Source organism: Manis javanica, chromosome 4 (genome assembly GCF_040802235.1).
Source record: "Manis javanica isolate MJ-LG chromosome 4, MJ_LKY, whole genome shotgun sequence".
Lineage (NCBI taxonomy): Eukaryota > Metazoa > Chordata > Mammalia > Pholidota > Manidae > Manis > Manis javanica.
In genome coordinates this window covers 50,672,305-50,696,040 of record NC_133159.1, presented here as the reverse complement: position 1 = coordinate 50,696,040, position 23,736 = coordinate 50,672,305, and the positions used below count along the sequence as shown (strand labels likewise).

The 23,736-nt window shown below is 43.7% G+C and overlaps 1 long non-coding RNA gene and 2 pseudogenes across 1 annotated transcript; 1 reads left to right on the top strand and 2 right to left on the bottom strand.

Moving 5' to 3' along the window:
* Positions 1 to 10,526: 10,526 nt before the first annotated feature.
* On the bottom strand, positions 10,527 to 12,138 carry LOC108397666 (eukaryotic peptide chain release factor subunit 1 pseudogene; annotated as a pseudogene).
* A 772-nt stretch (positions 12,139 to 12,910) lies between these two features.
* LOC118973538 (phosphatidylinositol N-acetylglucosaminyltransferase subunit P-like) lies at positions 12,911 to 13,274 on the bottom strand (annotated as a pseudogene).
* A 3,601-nt stretch (positions 13,275 to 16,875) lies between these two features.
* Positions 16,876 to 23,365, top strand: LOC140848690 (uncharacterized). The gene is made up of 3 exons (XR_012129792.1): positions 16,876 to 17,153; positions 17,972 to 18,063; positions 23,201 to 23,365. It is a non-coding gene; the product is annotated as an uncharacterized lncRNA (long non-coding RNA).
* The last annotated feature ends 371 nt before the right edge of the window (positions 23,366 to 23,736 follow it).

The window sequence follows — 23,736 nt, the reverse complement described above, 5'->3', positions numbered from 1 at the left end:
TGAACCCAGAACAGATAGAATTTCATAGGGTCTAGGATATTGCGTGCGAAAGAGGGCAGGTTAATACATTGTCTGCTCCCAAGACTTCCTCCCCATCAGCCCAAAGGTCGTTCCCAGATTCACCCGTTTGTATGTTCCGGCGCACGCGCACTCACATTGGCTCACCACTTACCCAGCGAACCAGCCGCCCGACTCCCGAGTCTTAGCTGTTCACCCAGTGAGGATCGTTCGCCTGGAAGATGAGTTCTCTGCAGAGCAGGACTCGGTGCCTCAATGCCTAGAGTTCCAGCGAAATCTGGTATGCACACGACTCAAAGTTTAGTGTTTACATGTAGACACATAAAAGTACCCCATTTTATAAGCACACAATAAAGTACTTCTCTAGCTGTGTTTGCTTACACTGATATGACCATGAGGGTAAGTATGAAAAGACACACTTGAAATATTAACGGAGTCTGGGAGTGGACGTGAGCAGGGGGCTGAAGGGAAGGATCTAGAACCACACGCGGCAAAGGGACAGGGAAGAAGGTGGTTTCTTCTATGTGCTAGTTGGGGTACATATTCTACAATATTTTGGCAGTGAACAGGTATTCCTTTTTTCGTTTGAAGAATGCCATCAATCTTCCTAACAATGCAGGGAAATTTACTACTTCCAAATCAGTAGCATCCCAGTCAGATCAAGAAATACTATTAGGAAGTAAGTTGGGAGATGGTAAAGGAAATGCAAACACAATCAGAGCGCAGGTCGGCCTGGCCCCAAAGCTCTGGTTCCGCGGCTCCCGAAAGCCACTGTGTACAAATGCTCACCACCCCCCGCCCTTTTCTTGGGAGCTCCGCTTAACTACTTCCTCTCCTCTTCGACTTCATTTTTTCCGCATGGCACTGTTATTTTAACATCCCCCATTTCTGAGGTAGGGGACCTTAAGGAGGTGCCTTTCTCACTACCCGTGAGGAACAAAGCGGGTCGTAAAGCCAGAGGGGGCCGAGGCGGCGCCCCCCGCACCCCATACTCCCGCCAGCCTCACCTGGAGAAGGTCCCGGCCTCAAGACGCAGCCTGGAGCCCAGCGAGGAGGGAGGACCGACCGGTCGCCTTTGGCTGGCTCCTCCCCTTCTCCTGTAGATTTCGAAAGTTTCTAGGCCCAATCACCTCTCAGGCTGCACCCCAGACCAGACCCGCGCCTCGGGCTGCCCCGCCCCTAACCCCACCCCACAGGTCGGGCTCCAGGCTCCCAACTGTGAGGCACCACTGATTGCCTCCTGGCTCAAGCCGTAGACCCAGAGGCCACACTTGAGTCCTCTTTTCTTCAGTCTCCATCTTTAATCATTCCTAAGCCCTTGAATTTGTCCCCTTCTCTCCCTCTCCATGGCTCCAGTCCAGTCTGAGACCCATCATCTCTCACTGGTCTCCTGGCCTACCCTCTGATCCCTCTGCAGTCCTCCCCACTAACCCCTTTTTGTGGCTTCCCATTTCAGGTAGAGTAAAATTCTAAGTCCTGATCCCTTCCTGACACCCCTTTAACATTGTCTTAGTACTGCTCCCCATAACAGAGAAGCCTCCTTTCTGCTCCTCAGAAAATACTGAAATTCCTGCCTCAGGGCCTTTGCACTAGCTGTTTGCTCTGAAAGTGACTTTCCCCAGTTCTTTCACAGATAACTTTTTTCATTCTGTTAAAAAAAAATTGTGCAGATCTAATTGGCTTTATTAAGAGACTCATGACTCGGGCAGCATCCCATCTAGCAAGTAGGAAATGGAAGATTTTTATAGGAAGGAGGATGGGGCAAAATGTTATTAGCAGAGGAAAAGAAGGGATTATTTCACTTTCTTCTATGGGTTTTCTTATGGAGAAGAGTAGGGAATCTTACTGGACCGACATATATTTCTTATTTGCTTGTACCTTCACTGGACTCTCCCTTCATAGTAAGTTTACATGCTGCCGAGACCTTGTAAGATCATTAACCTTGCCTTGTCCTTTGCCTGTCCCCTGAAGCTGGTCACAGGACCAGAGGGCATGTTGGCTGATAGCATCTCTTTTGCAGAGCTGATACCAGACATGGAGTCAACATGAGCCCAGCCAAACCCCCTTCGGTGGTGCCAGGAAGATGGGATTGGCCTGTAAATCCTAGAAGTTTCAAGTTCTCTCCAGTCTCTCCCTAAGCCCCACCTTCCTTTGCATAGTTTATAACCCATCCCTTGGCTAATCCAGCAAGGCAGATTTGGGAGGGTGCCTGCCTCTTGCTGGGAGGCCCTTCTGATCATAAAGCTTTCTCTGCTTCCAACCAAGTAACTCAGAGATTGGCCTACTGTGCATTGGCCACAAGAATCCAGATTTGGGATTCAGTAACATTATCCACACAGATTACCTAACCTTCTTTTGGGGGGTGGAGAGGGCTGATGTAGAGGGCAGATTACTTCATTGGTGTTGCCCCAAAACTTCTTGAGTGACTGTTAAAAGATCTCATTGCTGGAATAGGTTGGAACTGTAATTAAGTCTTGGTTTGGGGGACAAATGACTCCATTTGGGCTTTATTCCTTTTTTTTTTAACAATCCTCAGGTCTGAGGTTAAATGTTAAGTTCTCTAAGAGGCCTCCCAGACTCCCTTTCTAAAAGGAGCCACACACTCTGTCCCATTACTCTGTCACATCACCCTATTTGGTTCCCAGCAGTCAGAATCTGATCTGATCCATTCAATTCAATTGTTTCCTTATTTCTATGTCTTTCTCACCCTTCCCCACTTTAATATAGAACATTAGCCCACAAGGGCAAGAATCTCATGTTGTTCACTGATTTATCCCCTGCACCCAGACTTCTAACACAGATGTACCAGGCTCATGCTGCATGGAGTGAGTGAGTGAGTACACTCCTCTCGCTAACATGGACTTCGCTGGTACTCACTATACTTTCTCCAGATTTAAGGATAAGCCAAGTATAGGAGAATATTTTTGTAAATGACATATCCGACAAGGGGTTAATACCCAAAATATATAAAGAACTCAAATGCCTCAACACTCAAAAAGCAGATAGCCTGATTAAAAAATAGGCAGAGGATCTGAACCGACAATTCTTCAAAAAAAGAAATTCAGATGGCCAACAGGTACATGAAAAGATGCTCCACATCACTCATTATCAGGGAAATGAAAATTAAAACCACAATGAGATATCACCTCACACCACTTAGGATGACGAACATCCAAAAGACAAGGAACAACAAATGCTGGTGAGGGTGCAGAGAAAGGGGAACCCTCCTCCACTGTTGGTGGGAATATAAATTAGTTCAACCATTGTGGAAAGCAATATGGAGGTTCCTCAAAAAACTAAAAATAGAAATACCATTTGACCCAGGAATTCCACTCGTAGGAATTTACTCAAAGGAAATGAGATCTCAGATTCAAAAAGACATATGCACCACTGTTTATCGCAGCACTGTTTACAATTGCCAAGACATATAAGCAACCTAAGTGTCCATCAGCAGATGAATAAAGAAGAGGTGGTACATATACACAATGGAATATTATTCAGCCATGAGATGAAAACAAATCCCACCATTTGCAACAACATGGATGGAGCTAGAGGATATTATGCTCAGTGAGATAAGCCAGGTGGAGAAAGACAAGTACCAAGTGATTTCACTTATTTGTGGAGTATATCAATGAAGCAAAACTAAAGGAACAAAATAGCAGCAGACTCACAGACTCCAAGAAGGAACTAGTGGTTACCAAAGGGAAGGGGTGTGGGAGGGCTGGTGGGAGGGAGGGAGAAGGGGATTGAGGGGTACTATATTTAGTATACATGGTGTGAAAGATCATGGGGAAGGCAGTGTAGCACAAAGACAAGTCGTGACTCTATAGCATCTTACTATGCTGATGGACAGTGACTGCAATGGGATGTTGGTTGGGGAGTTGATTATATGGGTGAATAATAACCACAATGTTGGTCATGTGAAACCTTTGTAAGATTGTATATCAATGATACCTTAATTTAAAAAAAGAAAGAAAAAAGGGTAAGCCAGACAGCCCAGGAAGCTGTTCTGGGATGGAAGTTCTGGGGTTTCCAGTGATTGGGCTCACCAGGCGTGACTTATACATCTCAGATGCAGGTTGACTGGATCAAGGTTACACAGCCAAGAAACAGCAAAGCCTCACTATCTGGTAGGCTTTCAGTTAGTGTCTGTAGAATAAGCAATGAATACTTAGTCGTTTTTTTTAATTGTATTGTTACTATTTTTTATTATCAAATGTACATCACAGTGGTTCAACAGTCCCCCTCCGCCTCCCCCTGCCTCCACCTTCCACCCTCCCCTTGGTATGCTCTAGTCACTTCTCAGTGTCTGTGAGTCTAAGGCTATTCTGTTCCTTCTGTTTTGCTTTGTTTTTATATTCCACAAATAAGTGAAATCATATGGTACTTGTCTTTCTCTGCCTGGCTTATTTCACTGAGCCTAATACCCTCTAGCTCCATCCATGCTGTTGCAAATGGCAGGATTTCTTTCTTTTTATGGCTGAATATTTCATTGCATATATATATACCACTTTTTTATTCATTCATCTATTGATGGACATGAGTACTTGGTCTTTTTAAAAATTCCCTTACATTTATGTCTCTGACATTTATTAATTAATGAATAATGAGGTGATTTATCAATAAAATTATTATGGGCTGAGTTTGTTCTCCTTGGTTCTTGTCCCCACCACAAAAAAGAATTGAAAGGCAGAGACACAATCATGAAGCAGAGCGCAAGTTTTATTTGAATACACTGAGGGAGGAGCAGACCAGCATCAAGGTGGACAAAGGCCCCGAACCTTTTGGGGAGGTCATGTATCATGACCTAGATGGCAGGCACTTCTTTGATTGACAGGGTGAGGTCATTTGATTGCAATTTCTAGTTATACCCTCATTTCTCTTGGTGCGCATGTCTTTTCCCAAAATGCACACAGAGAAGACTATGGGTAGGGAGCAAAACCTCAATTTTATTTTAATGAGATTATGATGAGGTGTGATTTGGGCCGTTCTTAGTTTTGTTCAGTTGCCCGGGTGTTGCACCTGCCTGGGATGGGCTTGGCCTTCTCCCCACAGGCAAGACGTTATCTCCCTGCAAAGCATTTGTTATCTTCTCATGGGACCCCCTACCTGGGCAGAGTGTGTTCAGTTTTCCCCTTGAAACTTATCTTCCCTTTCCCACTGCTCAGGTCTGATCTTTATACCTAACAAAATCAGTTAAGTGAAAAAAAAAATTAAAATCAAATGGCAGAAGCAAGTGGCAGAAAAATAATCAAACTTGATTGTAAGTTACAGTGTAGGGGAAATAACTGTGTTAAAATGCCAGAGCAAGGGAAACAAAAGCAAAAATGAACTCATGGGACTACATCAAACTAAAAAGTTTCTGTATGGCAAAGGACACCATCAACCAAACAAAAAGGCATCCTACAGTATGGGAGAATATATTTGTAAACGACATATCCAACAAGGGGTTAACATCCAAAATATATAAAGAACTCACATGCCTCAACACCCAAAAAACAAATAACCTGATTAAAAAATGGGCAAAGGATCTGAACAGACACTTCTCCAAAGAAGAAATTCAGATGGCCAACAGACACATGAAAAGATGTTCCACATTGCTAATCATCAGGGAAATGAAAATTAAAACCACAATGAGATATCACCTCACACCAGTAGGGATGGCCAGCATTGAGAAGACCAAGAACAACAAATGCTGGCAAGGATGTGGAGAAAGGGGAACCTTCCTTCTACACTGCTGGTGGGAATGTAAATTAGTTCAACCATTGTGGAAAGCAATAGGGAGGTTCTTCAGAAAACTAAATATAGAAATGCCATTTGACCCCAGAATCCCACTCCTTGGAATTTATCCAAAGAATACAAGTTCTCAGATTCAAAAACACATATGCACCCCTTTGTTTATTGCAGCACTTTTTACAATAGCCAAGATATGGAAGCAACCTAAGTGTCCATCAGTAGATGAATGGATAAAGAAGAGGTGGTACATATACACAATGGAATACTATTCAGCCATAAGAAAGAAACAAATCCTACCGTTTGCAACAACATGGATGGAGCTGGAGGATATTATGCTCAGTGAAATAAGCCAGGTGGAGAAAGACAAGTGACAAATGATTTCCCCCATTTGTGGAGTATAACAATGAAGCAAAACTGAAGGAACAAAACAGCAGCAGACTCACAGACTCCAAGAAGGAACTAGTGGTTACCAAAGGGGAGGGGTGTGGGAGGGCGGGTGAGAAGGGGACTGAGGGGTATTATGCTTAGTACACACAGTGTGGGGGATCACAGAGAAAACAGTGTAGCACAGAGAAGGCAAATAGTGAATCTGTGGCATATTACTCCACTGATGAACAGTGACTGCATTGGGGTATGGGTGGGGACTTGATAATATGGATAAATGTAACCACATTGTTTTTTCATGTGAAACCTTCATAAGAGTGCATATCAATACCTTAATAAAAATAAAATTAAAAAAAAAAGTACCAGAGGAGCATGACAAATGACAGGGTAGTGAGACAGTCAGCAAGACTCAGAGAGATGGAAACCATACAGGACAAAAGGACTTGTTTGTTTAACAAATAAATTTCAAGGGGAAAAGAAAGGCAGGAAACGGGACACCAAAGATTACATTTCAATCTTTTAACCATTGGACAGACTCAACATATATCATTTATAATAATCATATGCAGCACATATGCACACCAGATCCTGACAAACACAGAAAAGTACCTGTAAGTCCAGAGAGAGGAAATCCCAGGGCAAAATACCTCTAAAAACCGAAATCAGTCAAAGGTAGAAATAAAGTTTAAAACCTGTTTATTGCTTACAAACTGCAGTCCAGGGCCATCTCCCTCCTCTGCTCCAGGAGAAGCAAGCAAGCCAGCCCCTCCCTTTAAACTCTCAGGTTCAGACACACCCTCAGTTGCCCGGGTAATTACCCACTGACATGGAGATGAACTTCTCTCCGCCCCTGATGATATGCAAATGCACTAAAGCCAGATGAGATATTCTGGAAATGTCACAGTTTTACCCAGAGTACCCAAAACAGGAGACAAAAAGGAAAATCTGAACTCTGACTGGATACTGGATGGTATTATGATCATTTTCCATTTGTTTTAAGTGTGACAAGGTATAGGGACCAAGGGGAGGCAGTCCTAAGATGTGCCATTGCGACAAAGAGATTATTTTAGCTGAGAACCATCAAGGTCCAAAAGACTCAGGAAGATACTTTGACCCCTTTCCAAATTGCAGAAAATAATTTAGCTGGAGAAACCGCCCCAGGTGGAGAGCTGTCACCATACATAGCTCCGGTATAATGTCAACTAGGGGTGGTAGACAGGGAGCAATGTGGCTAAGTCTGTTAAAATTTCTCTCTGGGCCCCACTGTTTCCTTGTGCCCCATCAAGTATTTTGTTTACCAAACCTTTACTCTTCTTACATTTCCGTGAGTTGCCTCCCTTTTCCTTTGAAGTCATGGATCCTACCCCCTTCTCCTTGGTTCAGGATGACACATAGGCCTCATTCTGCCCAACTGTTTTTGGAATCCATATCTATGGCTTCCCCTGACATATATCTTAAACTTTGTTTTTCTCTCATGTTAATCTTTCTCATGCCAATCTGATTCCTAAACCAGCTAGTAGAACCTTAAGGGGTAGACATTTCTTCTTCCAGCAAAGGGTACTGTGGTCACATTTTTAAAAGAGTAAGACCTCCCAGCATGTTGTGCACCAGCTTTTTGTTTGTTTTTACTAAGGCATCATTGATACAATGTTATAAAGGTTTCACATGAGCAACACTGCGGTTTCAACATTCACCTATATTATCAAGTCCCCCCTCCCCAACCCTATAGCAGTAACTGCCCATCAGCATAGTAAAATGCTATAGGGTCACTACTTGTCTTCTCTGTGCTATACTGCCTTCCCTGTGCCCCCCTCCCATGTTATGTGTGCTAATCATAATGTCCTTAATCCCCTTCTCCCTCCCTCCCCAACCGCCCTCCCCACCCCGTTCCCTTTGGTAACTGCTAGTCCCTTCTTGGAGTCTGTGAGTCTGCTGCTATTTTGTTCCTTCAGTTTTGCTTCACTGTTATACTCCACAAATGAGGGAAATCATTTGGTACTTGTCTTTCTCTGCCTGGCTTATTTCACGTAATATCCTCTAGCTCCATCCATGTTGTTGCAAATGGTGAGATTTGTTTTCTTCTCATGGCTGAATAATATTATTCCATTGTGTATATATACCACCTCTTCTTTATCCATTCATCTACTGATGGACACTTAGGTTGCTTCCATGTCTTGGCTATTGTAAATAGTGCTGTGATAAACATAGGGGTGCATATGTTTTTTTGAATCTGAGATCTCGTTTCCTTTGGGTAAATTCCTACGAGTGGAATTCCTGGGTCAAATGGTATTTCTATTTTTAGTTTTCTGAGGAATCTCCATATTGCTTTCCACAATGGTTGACCTAATTTACATTCCCACCAGCAGTGTAGGAGGGTTCCCCTTTCTCCGCATCCTCGCCAGCATTTGTTGTTCTTGGTCTTTTCGATGCTGGCCATCCTTACTGGTGTGAGGTGATATCTCATTGTGGTTTTAATTTTCATTTCCCTGATGATTAGTGATGTGGAGCATCTCTTCATGTGCCTGTTGGCCATCTGAATTTCTTCTTTGGAGAAGTGTCTGTTCAGATTCTCTGCCTATTTTTTTTTTTATTCTTAAATATGGTTTAATACTCTTCTCCATTTCTGTACATCACAACACCAAGATTTTGCTGCTTAGGATATCTCTGTAGAGGCTATAGAGAATGCAAAGGCTATGGTTTTCACCCCCTCTTATTTATGTGTTTGTATGTGTAAGTGTAATACGTATTAGTATATATTGATACACACATCAATATATAATGCAATATATATCACCAAAGAGAACACATTGATAAAAGAAATAAAAAATTCGGCATCATTTCCAAACTTAAATAGTAAAAATAAAAACTACAAAAGGAGCTGCATACCCTAAATGTATCATGTGAAACAACAAGCATATTCAAAAATGTAAATTTACATCCAATTTCTCTGGTCTTGGCATATCACATTAGACCCATTTACAATGACAAAACCCTAAGGTACTGCTGTGAAGAGAGCATGTTTGTTCGCGTTTGGGTGTTCTGCAAACGAACAGCAGAGCCCAAAGCAAAAAAGCCTGTTCCGGTGAAGCCTCCCATATCAGTGAATACCAAAGAACTGACTCTTCTCACTGGGGGGTTGAGACATAAAGGTTATATACATCGACAGACAGTCATTTGGACCTCAGTACAGTGTGAGAACCAGAAACTTTACATTTAAGACATACTCCCAAGTGAAACAGGATTATTGGAACGATAGGCAGGTCTGCAACCTGGGAACAAGGAGCTGGTTCAGATCCATAAAGCTACAAGTGACTGAGTCAAGTCAGTGAAGAACAGCAGTCAGGCACTAAAGTGTTAAAAGTACCCAATTTGAAAACCAAATGCACCCCACTACCCTATCAGTGTAGGGGTGATACCAATCGAGTTTTAAAACCTTTGGTCCTTCAAAGTCCATTTGGTATACTTCCTTCCATTGCTACCACTGGGCACATCCTATACACTTTGTTCACTGTCACCACCTCGGGCACGCCATGACTTTGCATGTCAGCTGGGGTCGAGTCCCACTTATAGCCCAGCTGTGAAGCAGAAGCTTCAGGTTGTCAGGCCCACTTTTGGATCCAACACGGTTAAGTCCTTGGTGCCAGAAGCTGTGTCCTATCCCTTTCCACCCCTGCCTTTCCCACCCCCCTCCCATAATTTCTCATATGAGAGGTCCTTTGAAGTCCCTTATTTTGAAACAGATGCTTCAACCCCACCAGGAGGTCAGGGGTTTATAATTACATGCACAGTCATACATGTCTGTCGTTCCTGTGAAAAACCTTGCTGTTCATTTTTTAAATCAAAACATTCACATAATCTCATGCCATCCAACACAAGGAAAACACGACCACCTCCCTTTTACTAAGGACAGACCTAAGCAAAATTAAATATTCTTTAAATTTCTTTGCTTCTACTTAAATTGCATGTTTTATTTCTCCCAATCCCAGCAATAGCACAGAAACCCCATCATATCCATCCCAAACTGGTATCCAGCAGGCTGACTACAGGAACCCTTGTCAATGCAACTGATGCTAAGGGTTCCCAAATCCTGGGCACAAATGTGCCTGCAAACAGATGAAAGCAAACAGTGCACTGGCCCAAATGCTTCAGGTGTCAGTTTGACTTTGCAGTGCAATTTGCATCCTTGGAACTGACAGTCTGGAGGGGGAGGGGGAGGGGGAGGGAGTGAGGTTGAAATTGCCTTAGCTCACCCTTTCAACATTAAACAGAGACCAAGAGAGAAATGATTCCAACATTTCACCACATATATTTCTTCTTATGCAGTCTAAGTTGAGAATGCCATGTAAATGGGTCACTGCGAAATGCAGCAATTTAACTTTTTAACAAACCAGTATGATCTCATTTCTATTAACTCTTGAAGGTTTACAGCAGTTAAAGTATTTTTGATTCTATGTATGAAGGTTAAAAAAATCATTTTTTTTTTTTCATAAAATACAAGAGCAACCAATTTCACCATCGAGTAAAAGTAAAAACTAGGATTCTTTTTTAAATTAGTCCAAAGTGCCGTTTAGGAACTTAGTTGTAGGCTGCTGCGCTGACACCATGACAAACCAAAGTGTAGGGTTGGGTCTGGTTTTGTTTCGGTTTTCTTTTCAATATCCAATATTCAATGCTCTTGGATTAAATTCTGGAAGTGTTCCAGTCGTAAGGCAGGGATCTGTTTGGATTCCACCGCGGGTATGCTCCTTGGGTTGGATGATGGAGGGTGAGGCACATTTTGCCGGACCTGTGTCGACTACCTAGTAGTCATCAAGGTCAAAAAATTCATCGTCTCCTCCTTCGTATTCTATTCCCTGGAAATCTACTCGGTACCGCAAGATACCTCCAATTCCACCAAATCCTTTCACAAATTGGGAAACTTCTTGTGATTTATCTGTGACAATTTCCAACGTAGCTCCAAATTTTTTATAGTTGTTAGCAAACCATTCCACTAAGGGCATACTCTCAATCAGTTCATGTTCCTGTCCTGTCTCTTTGTCTGTGAAATGAGATTTATCCTTCTCTTGTTCTGGAGTTAGAGAATTTTCTCCTCTTCTGTGCCTTGGCAATGAAGAACATATCTCATTATATCCAGATTTTCATAGACTATTAGAATCTCTACAGCTCCCATTTCCAAAGCCTTTAGTGTATCTTCAACTCCAAAACAGTACTTGCCCGTGTCCTGGCTGATTTCATCAAAGTATCTTCCTATTAATTTCTTCTCTTGAATGAATTTCACGTTGGAGAGGACTTCAGTAGATAACTCAATAGCTTGGTTGAATCCATTTTCACCACCATAAGATATATCAACTAATTTTAAAACTTTTGACTGCAACCTCTGATCAAACATATCAGATGGACTTAGTTCAGTTTCGAAGTCAGCTGATCCAGCTAAAACGAGACCAGCCACATTCACTTTGTCCCCAGAAATAAACAGCTGCACAGCAGTCTCAGCTACTTTCCGAACCTAGTTATGTCGCTTTTCCATTCTTAAACGGGCAAAACGCAAGGCTGACTGACCTTTGGGAGATCCACAGTGAATTTGTGCAGGACTTCTCTTGTGTTTCCTTGGAGTGTGCCAAAGAGGGCACACTACCATCTATTACAATGAAGTCAAATTTGCTATCATCTGAAAGTAGTGCTGTAAGAGCCTCTGTATGGAATTTGTTGTCACACAAATACAATGACGTATTAATTGGTTTAAAAGGTTCAAAGTCAATATTGACTTTCTTTTCCTTTCCTTCTTCTGTTACAATTGTACCACAGTAAACAACCAGGCCATTTGGAGGTACTTTGTTATAAAGTTTAAGTCTTTGTTGTACAGATATAATGGCTCCCAGGACTGAAAGGCTGTTTACTCGTGACTTAATGTTAGATGTGGTTCCAAACTATCCGCTAACATTTTCGCCACTCGTGCTATCTGGTCTTTGAGGGGAATGATCAATGATATCATGCTTGTCCCATTGCTGGAGTTCCAAGAGAGAAAAGTTGGATTCAAAGGCCCGGGAGGGAGTCAAAAGTAGCAGTGGCTTTCCAGCAGTGGTCCGAGCCTCCGGAGTGGGGCCCTTTATCCCCCAAAGGGGGAAAGACCCCTTTTCAGGCCAACCGCATAGACCTCGCTGCCTATTTTTTAATCAGGTTATTAGTTTTTTGGGTGTTGAGGAGTGTGAGTTCTTTAGATATTTTGGATGTTAACCCCTTGTTAGATATGTCATTTACAAATATATTCTCCCATACTGTAGGAGGCTTGTTTGTTCTGCTTGAAGGTGTCCTTTGCTGTACAGAGCTTTTTAGTTTGATGTCCCATTTGTTCAATTTAGCTTTTGTTTCCCTTGCCTGAGGAGATGTGTTCAGGAAAAACTTGCTGGTGTTTATATTCAAGAGATTTTGTTGTGCACCAGTTTTTTTCAATGAAAAGATTGGAGCCTTAGGCTCAGGGTTTAATGGGCTAATAAAGGCCTACTTATTGTAAGAAAGTGGAGTTGACTGATGGTTCCCCTACAACGGAAGGTTTCCAACTGGAGCTTGCTGCCTCTAGGGTCCTCAGAGGCTTTCCAGAACGCCTTCCAGAAGGTCTGAATAGTTAGTTTGGGTTTTTTTTTTTTTAATGGTAATGTAACATTTTATTTATTCTGTTCACTATTAACTAATATTTAAGAACATTTGCGGTATTTATGGAAGTTAATCTAAGAGGATTTAATTTACATTTTATTTTACCTTTCAATATATCTCATTAAGAGATAGTCAAAATACTTATGGCCACAAGTATAATGTTAAAAATTTGTAAATGCTTAGTGTTAAAATGTCTAAATTCAGTTTTTTTTGTGTGAAGTTCCTTGGCTGTAAGAAAGAACACTTGGTTCACTCCACTGACAGGAATATCTCCTAATGCAGGGGTGGCTTCTTAGTGTTTCTCCTGGGATTGTACGAATGCCCTTGAGTGAAGGGCTATTCAACACGTTCATTCCAAAAAAGGATGCACAGCAGATTACTATAGTTACAAAGAGGAAGACAGGTAATGCAACTGCCCAATATTTTTTAGGCCAATGGGTTAAGCCTTAGAAGTTTAGTCAAGATTCAGGGATAAAAGCACACATGAGACATTGTATGAAGTCAGATTGGGAAGTGAAGGAAAGAACAGAGCATATATGAATTGCTCTTCCCCACTATGCAAACGGTGAATTTTGCACCATTTCCCCTGGGGCTTTGGACAGTCTCAGTGCCGAGTCCTCGGTGCAAGTGCCAACCAGAGAGCTACAGGTGGGCAAGAGGGAAAGGCCATGGCACCACAGCCCCTCAGCCCACAATTTGTGGTGCCTAAGTAGTTGTAAGGGACTCAGTCTCCACATGTATCAGCTCTAAACTGATCTGCCTGAGAAGGCGCCTGAGGTATGACAATTCTACTTTCTTACCTTCCCAGGTGTCTTTCCCAATCTTTCTTTCCCCACTTTACAAAATGATTACTGGACTCACTGTGAGAACATTCCCCACTTCCCTATAAAAATATGATTGACAGTACCTGCTTCTGAGTAGGAATCCTCAGCATGCTGTGAGGCTTCCATAAGAAATACTGAAAGGAGAAGCATTTCATTTCTTCCAGGCAACAAGCTTTTCTATCTACCCACCCATACACCAACCCACCCACCCTCTCTCCCCCTCTCTCCCACCCATCTACCCATGTACCCAACCACCCACCCATCCACACATCCATCCATCTACCCTCCTATCTACCCACTCAACCATCCACCCACCCACCTATCTGTCTACCCACCTATCCTCCCATCCACCCACCCATCCACCCATCCACCCTCCCACCCATCCATTCACCCACCCATCCACCCACCTACCCACCCATCCACCCTCCCACCCTCCCACCCATCCATTCACCCATTCACCCACCAATCCACCCTCCCACCCACCCATTCACCCTCCCATCCACCCACCCACACATCCACCCACACATCCACCCATCCATCCACCCACCCATCCACCCATCCACCCTCCCCCCCATCCATCCCCCCACCCATCCACCCATCTACCCTCCCATCCACCCTCCCATCCACCCACCCATCCATCCTCCAATCCACCCTCCCATCCACCCACCCATCCACCCTCCCACACATACACCCACACATCCACCCATCCACTCTCCCACCCATCCATCCACCCATCTACCCTCCCACCCATTCACTCACCCATCCACCCTCCTGCCCATCCACCCTCCCATCCATGCATCCACCCACCTACCCACCCATTCACCCATCCATGTATGCATGCATCCATCCATTCCTTCATTCAGCCAGCCACCCTTTCCTCTCTCCCATAACCCCTCACTCTCTCCCTTCCTTCCTCCCTTTCTCCTTACCCGTCTCTGTTGGATTGACAATCAAAAGTGAGACAGATCCAGGATGTACTTTAACACCATTATGTGAAACAAAATATGTCGTCCAACTTGTCCTGACAGAACGTATGATTTGTCTGATAGGGCTGGCTTTGCCAATTGGGTTATCCGGAGAACACGTTCCATAAAGTAAATGAGCTAAATCTGTTTTTGACAAAAAAAAATACTTAAGGTGTGTTCACAATATGAAAAACACTAGAAAATATATCCTTTGAAACTATCTAAACTTACGATTTAAAAAAACTTTAGATGACAACCTAAAAATGTGTTTTGTGAGGAATATGAGCACAAATATTTGAAAACCAGTGTCCCTTAGGCCCCTACACAGTCCAGAATGATCCTAAGGAACCACATGGGAAGTAGAGATTCAAGCAGACAGGCTGAGCCTTGAAGGGCGCTCAGTGCCTGACGCTGGGTCTATCTTTGAGTCCATGTAGCTCTTCTGACTTGTTTGGCTTGTCAGAATAAAGGATTTTGCCTGGTTCCAGTTTGATTATGAAGTTGACCCCCTGCAAGCTGTCAGGACACCCTAAGCCCCAAAAGAAGAGGCATTCCTAGACTTGTAGCAGTAGAATGCTGAAGAAAACCTACAATGTGCCATGCCCTGTTCTTTCAAAGTTCTGCTTTGATGATACCTCCTTTAAGGGGAAACCTCATTTGACTCTCTAGCCAGAATTAGGAACTCTTCTGTGTCCCAGCATCCTGGGACCTGTGCTATGAGGCACTCATCACGTGTATAGTCAGTGCTTTCTTGGAATGCAATAATGTCTACTCATGAGAGAGCTGGCTTCAGATTCAGGCTGTCAGAGTGAGACCACTGCTTTACCAGTGAGACCCTGGGTAAGTTAGTTAACCTCTCTGAGCTCCATTAAAAAATCTATAAAGTGGGCAAAATAGTAACCTAGTTCACAGTGTTGGAGACTTGAATTAACTCAGTGAAAGTGTCTTTCAGAGTTCTTAAAGCTTCATAATACATGGACACGGCAACAAGCTTGTTACATATAAGAAAGTATAGAGAAGTAAAGATCAGCTCCCATACTTTGATGTACATTCTTTTGGATTTTTCTGTACACATACGTACTTACATAAACTATGAATCTCTTATACCAGTGAACTTTTCTTCTTTTGGGATTTTGAGATTTTAATTAAATATAAAGAGAAACAATTGGGGAAGAATTATATATATATATTCAAGCTTTCCAGCAAATGAAGATGAAATATTTTCAGGCAAGTTACTTAACCTCTTTGTACCTCTGTGTCCTGTGAAATGAGAAGTACTATGGTACCTACTGCATAATTGTTGATTAATGAAATAAAACACAAAGGTGCTTAGAATTGTGCCTCTGGCATGGTAAGCCTCTCATAATTGTTTGCTATTAATTTCATTAATATCATCATTAGTTTAAACTTTTGGCAGTTTTTTTTCCCCTCAAATAGTTGTTACATTTTTTTGTGGGGTGGGGGTGGAATGTTATTCATGGGTAATCATTATTTTCATTGCTATTGTGAATGATATTTTCTTTCTCCAATCTACTGTCATTATGTAGGAAACCAGTACCTGATAGGCTAGCATCTCCTGGGAAAGACAGATCTTGCAAAAAGATTAATTTTAACATATCATGTTAATTGGAAAGATAAAGATAAGCCATAGAGTTTATGAACGGAGAGAAGGCTGTTAGCCAGACTGGCAGGGGAGGTCTGGGGAAGGTTTCTTGGGAGCTGTACTAGAGGACTGAGTCTCAAAGGACAAGGTACTGACATATCTGTGGGTGCTGTGCTCGCATAACTGCCAAACTCTTGCGCAGTGGAGCCCAAGGAGGGAGGCTCTGTCTCCAGCGCCCATGGGTGCTGGGACTCCAAGTAGTAGCAAAAGAAGAGACCTAACTAGGTGGAATCAACAGGCTTAGGGTGCCTGCTGCATCCATATCTACCTTCCCTGGAAGTAGACACTGTGTTTCTTGCCTTTTCACAGCTATTGTTCCTAAATCCCACCGAGACTCACCCAACCTAACAGATGGCCCTAGTGTTGCAGCCAAAACAAAACAATGGATTGCCTAGCACATTCTTTTGGGGTGTAGCACTATTCTAGCCCAGAAAACATACCCTAATCTACTAATCTTTCACTAGAGAAGAGTGGATTCTATGGATGAGACAGGATGCCTAATCCCATCCGTTATTAAAGATTCCAGTTTCTCTTTTCCTATCACAATTTAGAGTGGGGATCCTCTTCCGGATTTACGGAAAGAGATCAAACAATTTCTTCTGAACAAGATAGCCTTCAACTACGCAAGAATCAGGCAAACGGAAAACCTGCGCCATCTTCTGGCCACGAGTGTGCGTAGCTTTCTTAAGAACCACTGCCCTTAAATACTGAACACAGGTTTTTCTCTTCGTTCCCAGTTGATTAATCTGAGGCTCTGCGATCTTCAGCATGTGTTCAGTGAAGACTCACCTGAGGAGCTAGGTTCAAATGCAGATTCTGAATCCTAAGGATTCCTGCGACGCAATTCTGGTGCAAACTGTTCATGGACCACACTCTGTGAAACAGTAAAGATAATGGGATGAAAGCCAAAAGGTAAAAAGAATAACAGGTCTTTAAAAACTCATTTTCTGATTAAAAAAGAAAACACCTTTTCATTAAAGTGTAAAATTTTGGGAAGTACAGGAATAGTAAATATGAAAATTAAATCACATAGAATCCCAAAGAAATGCACAATTTTATAAACTTATTCTTATGTCCTTTTAGTTTTGTGTACCCAGCACAAAAATTTCTTTGAAAATATGGTTTGTAGTAGTTGCATCATTTTCCATGGGCTGGCTCTGTGCTGTGTGGTATTTAACTGTTTCCAAGTGGATTACTGGAGGACCTAGAGGCAGTTTTCACTTTATAAATAATAGTATGGTACTGATATGACTGTCCATTTGCATTAATCTTTGTGTACAACTGATTATTTAGGTTGTAATAGGGACGACTATGATACAGATTGATTCTTGATAATATTGCCAGCTCATTGTTTCTTGAAGTAAGTGATGATATAATTCATGACCTAGGGAGTGTCACAGGTATGAAAATAACTACAAAGTGAAGTGATGCAAGTACTAGTAATGAGACAGGGACCGTGGGGTATACTCAGAGTAGGGTGAGGGCCTCCAGAAAAAGCAGGGCAGGATTTTTACAGTCAGAGCAATGTAGCTACATGCAAGGAAACCCCCTACCAAAACTCTGTGTTAAGCATTAAGCTCTAGTGTCATTCTTCAGTAAAATCAGTTAATATTCCCCAGATAAAGAAGAGTAGCACATGTTTTTATTATGCTAATTATTTGTAATCATGTGTAAGATTCACTTTAGCATGCTAAAATGCCCAGGCCTATGTGCTGTCTTTCCTCCTTCAGATCTGATGAGGTGACTTGCAATCTGGACAATTAATAATGGCAAGCAAGCCCTGCCATAAACAGCATAAGGCAGGAAGGATTCCACCTTAAAGGTAAGATTGCATTTTAACACCCAGGAAGTTAAGAAGTAAGATTCTTAACTTATTATTTAGCAAACAATTTTTCAGCCCACCTGGGGGCTGGGCAGGCAGCCTTGTTTGATACACTCCCAGACCAAGACACCGGTATCTCAGGAAGAAATCATTAGAGCAGGAAGTTGCTTGTGTTAAGTTAATTCTAAATATTCAGGGTCCACTTAACAAGTCCACAGCCCTAAGCTTTTTTTCACATTCCCCCAAATCCTCAACTGCCTTTAAAACCCCTAGACAACACACCACTACGGGCTCTCGCCAGGAGCTCTGTCTGTCCTCTTAACTGTATCTCTCCTTGGCTCTACTACCTTGGGTGTTTTTGCAAGTTCATTCTTCAACTCCGCAAACAAGAACCCCTGCATCAGTAAGATGGTGCATGTGGTACAGATATAATAATAGTAGGTAATATTTGTATGTACCAAGCACTGCTCTGTTTTTACATATGTATTAATTCATTTAATATTTATTATGTCATCCTATGAGGTAGGTATTATTCTTACCATCACCCCCATTTTACAGATGATACTAAGGCATGGAGTAAATTGCCCAAATCTTAGGAGCAAGCATTTGAAACAGCCCCAGAGTCCACACACATAGCCACTAAACATTAGTATCTGTCTATGATACCAAGGAGGAAAGGTTTATAACTCTGGAGGATCAAGAAGTCTTAAAAAAAATTAATACTTTCATTTAATCTTAGTTGAGCATTTACTATATGGCAAGCAATGTGCAAAGAGCTGGCTATACAGCCTTGAAAAAGACAGTCATGATCTCTGCCTTCATTAAGCTTGCAATCTAGTAGGGGAGCCATATGGTAAACAAACAAAAACACAAATGAATACATTATTACAGACTTCATTACTATAAGTGTAATGAAGGCAAAAATAATAATAACAGGAGGTATTAGAATATGATGGCATCATAAATGGCCTCTCTGAGCAAGTGACATTCAAGTCTGGAATCGAAGGTTGAAGGGTAGTTACCAGGCACAAAAATGGGAGGAAGCACTTGAGAGCAGGCCCTAGGGGCAGGAGTTTGGGGCCAGAGGAACCGGAGAGAGGCTGCAATAGCAAGGGAGATGTTGGCAGAAATAGATCACCTGGGCCATGTTAAAGAACTGGATTTGTTCCAAGGTCAATGAAGGGTTTGAAGCAGGGTGGGGTGAAGGTTCCACGGTCCTATTAACATTTCAAGATCATTTAATTCTATGGAATATCAACTAAAGGTTGATAAAGTGAAATCTGGGAGAACAGTTAGTAGCTTGACGAACAAAGTGATGGTGGGCTAGGCCAGGCTGCCGGCTCCGGAGGGGGAGAACCGTGGGCATCCTCCGGACGAGCGTTAGGGGTGGGGGGCTGAGATGTTGGGGTGACTTCTAAGGTTTTGACTTGGCCAGCTAGGTGGATATGAAGCTGTTTACTGAGAGAATTTTAGGGGTGAACAGATTTTGCAGAAATCACAGAAGAGCTCTCAAAACTCCAGCTCCCAGAAATGAGCCTCCAGCAGAGTTCAACTTGCTTAAACCACATTCCTTTTTCAGCACCATTCACGCTCACTTGATCTGTAAAAACAAATGCAATACCCCGTAGTGACTAGAAGTGTAAGCTCTTATCTTGAGAAATGGGAGGGTGAGCTCTCACACCCTGCTCCTTGGGCCTCACCCACTCATCTCCTCTTCCTCTGGTAAGACTCTTATGCTGAGATTCCAGGATGGAAACTGAGAAGTTATGGATCTTATCTGGCTTGTTGACCCATGTCCCTTTTCTGGGGAAGTATTTATCTTTTTCCCAGGTGGACTCCCACACAGCTGTCCCCACTCACAATTAGGTTTATCATCCCTTGTGTCCCCATTTTATTTGCAAACTGATTTCAAAGAGGAGTATGGAAATAATGTGAAGACTGGTACAGGTATCTGAGATTCTCTTGCCCTGAAATCTTGCCTTTACTCCATTATTAGAGTGACTTATTTATTTATTTATTGTTTTTTTTAATTAAGGTATTATTGATACATACTTTCATGAAGGTTTCACATGAAAAAACAATGTGGTTACTACATTCACTCATATTATCAAGTCCCCACCCATACCCCAATGCAGTCACTGTCCATCAGTCTAGTAAGATGCCACAGATTCACTGTTTGCCTTCTCTGTGCTACACTGTCCTCCCCGTGATCCCCCACACCATGTGGACTAAGCATAATACCCCTCAATCCCTTCCTCCCTCCCTCCCCACCTACCCTCCTGAAAGGCCCCCACCAGTAAGATGGCGAACTTCCGGCTTCTCTTCGGGGTCCTTGGTTCCCGCCGGGGCCACCTGAAGCCCAATCACCTCTCTCCCCCCTCCCACTTCCAGCACCTAGCCAATAGCCACCAGCCCCGTAGAAGTAACACCACAATCACCCCATGCCCCTACCTATATAACCCAGCACCTTTCCCTAATAAAGCAGAATTCTCCGGTGAATTGCTGCTGTGTGTCGCTCCTTTCCTTTCATTGGTGCCGAAACCCGGGAGACGGGATACCCCAACTGGGCCCCGTCTTCCCCCCGACACCAGCAGCAGCTTGCCCTCGTCTTCTTTTTCTGGCGCTGGCTCATCCTTATGACATACTTCCTAGCTCAAAGCTACCCCGACATTAAAGCTAAACTGAAAAAGTTAGAACAGGGCCCCGCTACCCCACAGACTGAGATCCTAACAGTGGCCTTTAAAGTCTCCCATAACCGGGAGGAGGAGAAACACCGTAAACAAAAGGCTGATAAAGCCAATTTCCAAATGTTGGCCCAGCTGATAAAACCACAACCTGGGCGCCCTTCTACAAACGAGCGCCCCCCAGGAGCTTGTTTACATTCGTTAAAGGGGTGCCCCTCCCCCAGATCTCCTACCACCCCATGCCCCAGATGCCACAAAAAGGGCCACTGGGGGTCTGATTGCCCAGCAACCCGAAGAGGAGGCTGGACGAACAACCCCCATCCTAAGCCCACCGTAGTGGGGCTGACAGAAGAAGATTGACGGGGCCCGGGGGCTTCTCGTGCGACCATTTCCATCACCAAACAGGAGCCCAGTATTACTTTAATAGTAGACGGTCGCCCCATCTCCTTCCTCCTAGATACAAGAGCCACCTTCTCAGTCTTGCGAGAATACTGGGTCCCTACCACGCCTACCATTACTCCTGTAGTCGGGGTAGGAAGTAAACAGATTTTCCCATTAAACCACCCCCCCGCCTTTTATGCACAATCCAAGACAATCCCATACCTTTCTCCCACTCCTTCCTGGTTATGCCCCAGTGTCCCATCCCTTTACTAGGAGGGGACATCCTTTCTCTCCTCCATGTTTCCATAACTATATCCACTCTCACAGCCCCCAGTACTCCCTTTCTGATGGCCCTCATAGCCAACGACCCCCCTCTACCCAATGAAAGCTCCGGTTCTGCCCTCATACATCCTGTAAATCCCAAAGTTTGAGACATTACAAGCCCCTCCGTGGCTCTATGTCCTCCTGCCTCTATCAAATTACATGACCCCTTTCAGTATATCTGTCAGGCCCAATACCCCCAACCACTTCAGCCCTCATAGGCCTCCAACCCATCATTCAAGATCTCTTAAACAAAAATTACCTCAGACCCACTCACTCCCCGTATAATACCCTGATATTAGCTGTTAAAAAAAACCCAACAGATCTTTCTGCCTTGTCCAAGACCTTCGCCTCATCAACATGGCCGTTGTCCCTATCCATCCCTTAGTTCCAAATCCATACACCCTTTAATTGCAGATCCCTGCCTTGGCATCCCACTTCTCAGTCCTAGATCTCAAGGATGCATTTTTCCTATCCCTCTGGACCCCTCTTCCCAAGATTTTTTCACCTTCACCTGGACGGACCCATACATAAGACATTCTGAACAACTCACTTGGACAGTTTTGCCACAAGGCTTCCAAGATAGTCCCCATATTTTTGGACAGGTCCTATCTCAGGACCTCAAACAGTTTAATCATAATCACTCCAAGTCCACCTTATTACAATACGTGGACAATCTTCTACTCTGCAGTCCCTCGTGAGAACAGTCTCAACTTGACACTGCCTCCCTACTTAACCTTCTAGCTTCCAGAAGTTACCGGGTATCCCCCGTCAAAGCTCAAATCTCTTCCCCTTCTGTCACTTACCTCAGACTCCTTCTGTCTCAACAAAGAAAGTCCATTACCTTAGACAGAAAATGGCTCCTCTCTGACCTGCCCATTCCCAAAACCAAGACAGAAATCATTTCCTTTCTAGGCCTGGCTGGGTATTTTAGAGCGTGGATCCCTAACTTCTCCCTGTTGGCAAGACCCCTATACGACCTTAGCAAGAGCCCACCTGAAGAACCATTATCCTCCTCACCCTGACACTCCTTCATTAAGCTCCGTCGAGCCCTTGTGGAAGCGCCAGCTCTCCATCTTCCTGATTTGTCGAAGCCCTTCTCATTATACATTCATGAGACGTCCAGTCAAGCCCTAGGAGTCCTAGGCCAATATTATGGCCCATCCTTTGCCCCAGTAGCTTATCTCTCCAAGCAATTAGACCCCACAGTTCGGGGATGGGCCCCCTGCCTACGGGCATTAGCCGCTGGACAGCTCTTGCAGAAGGAAGCTCATAAACTAACATTCAGGGCGCCCCTTACCATTCTGTCCCCACATCACCTAAAAGATCTCTTAACCTACAAAAGTTTACAGACTGTCCCTCCCTCCAGACTCCTGACCTTACTGTCCTCTTTCCTCCAAAATCCCAAGTCGGAAAAATCTCTAATCAAGCTTTCAACCAGCTTTTACTCAGCTTCTGGCCACAGAAGATCCCTCACCCTCACGTAACCTCCTCACCACACGCTGAGATGGACCCCTCTCTCCGCTGGAAACTGCTCCTGGAAACAATGGCCGCAGATGCTCGGCTCCTGACACCCATATCCTCTTGGCACCATTAGAATCAACAGGTCCTCGACCTATGGTTACAGGGAACCTTCATTGATTTCCAACCTGAAGAAGTCCACATCTACTCATCCTTACTGTGGGGAGTCCTATCAACCCTTTCCTCCCAATCCCCAAGCCCTCACTCCCCTCTCTGCCCCCATTTGGCAGGAAGCAGTCAGAGAGAAAGCGTCCACAACCCCATAGAAGAGAAAGGGGGGAATGAAGGGCCCCCACCAGTAAGATGGCGAACTTCCAGCTTCTCTTCGGGATCCTCGGTTCCCGCCGGCGCCACCTGAAGCGCAATCACCTCTCGCTCCCCTCCCAATCCCAGCACCTAGCCAACAGCCAACAGCCCCGTAGAAGTAACACCACAATCACCCCATGCCCCTTCCTATATAACCCAGCACCTTTCCCTAATAAAGTGGATTTCTCCGGTGAATTGCTGCTGCATGTTGCTCCTTTCCTTTCACCTCCCACACCCCTCCCCTTTGGTAACCACTAGTCCCTTCTTAGAGTCTGTGAGTCTGCTGCTGTTTTGTTCCTTCAGTTTTGCTTCGTTGTTATACTCCACAAATGAGGGAAATCATTTGGCACTTGTCTTTCTCTGCCGGGCTTATTTCACTGAGCATAATACCCTCTAGCTCCATCCATGTTGTTGCAAACGGTAGGATTTGTTTCTTTCTTATGGCGGAATAGTATTCCAT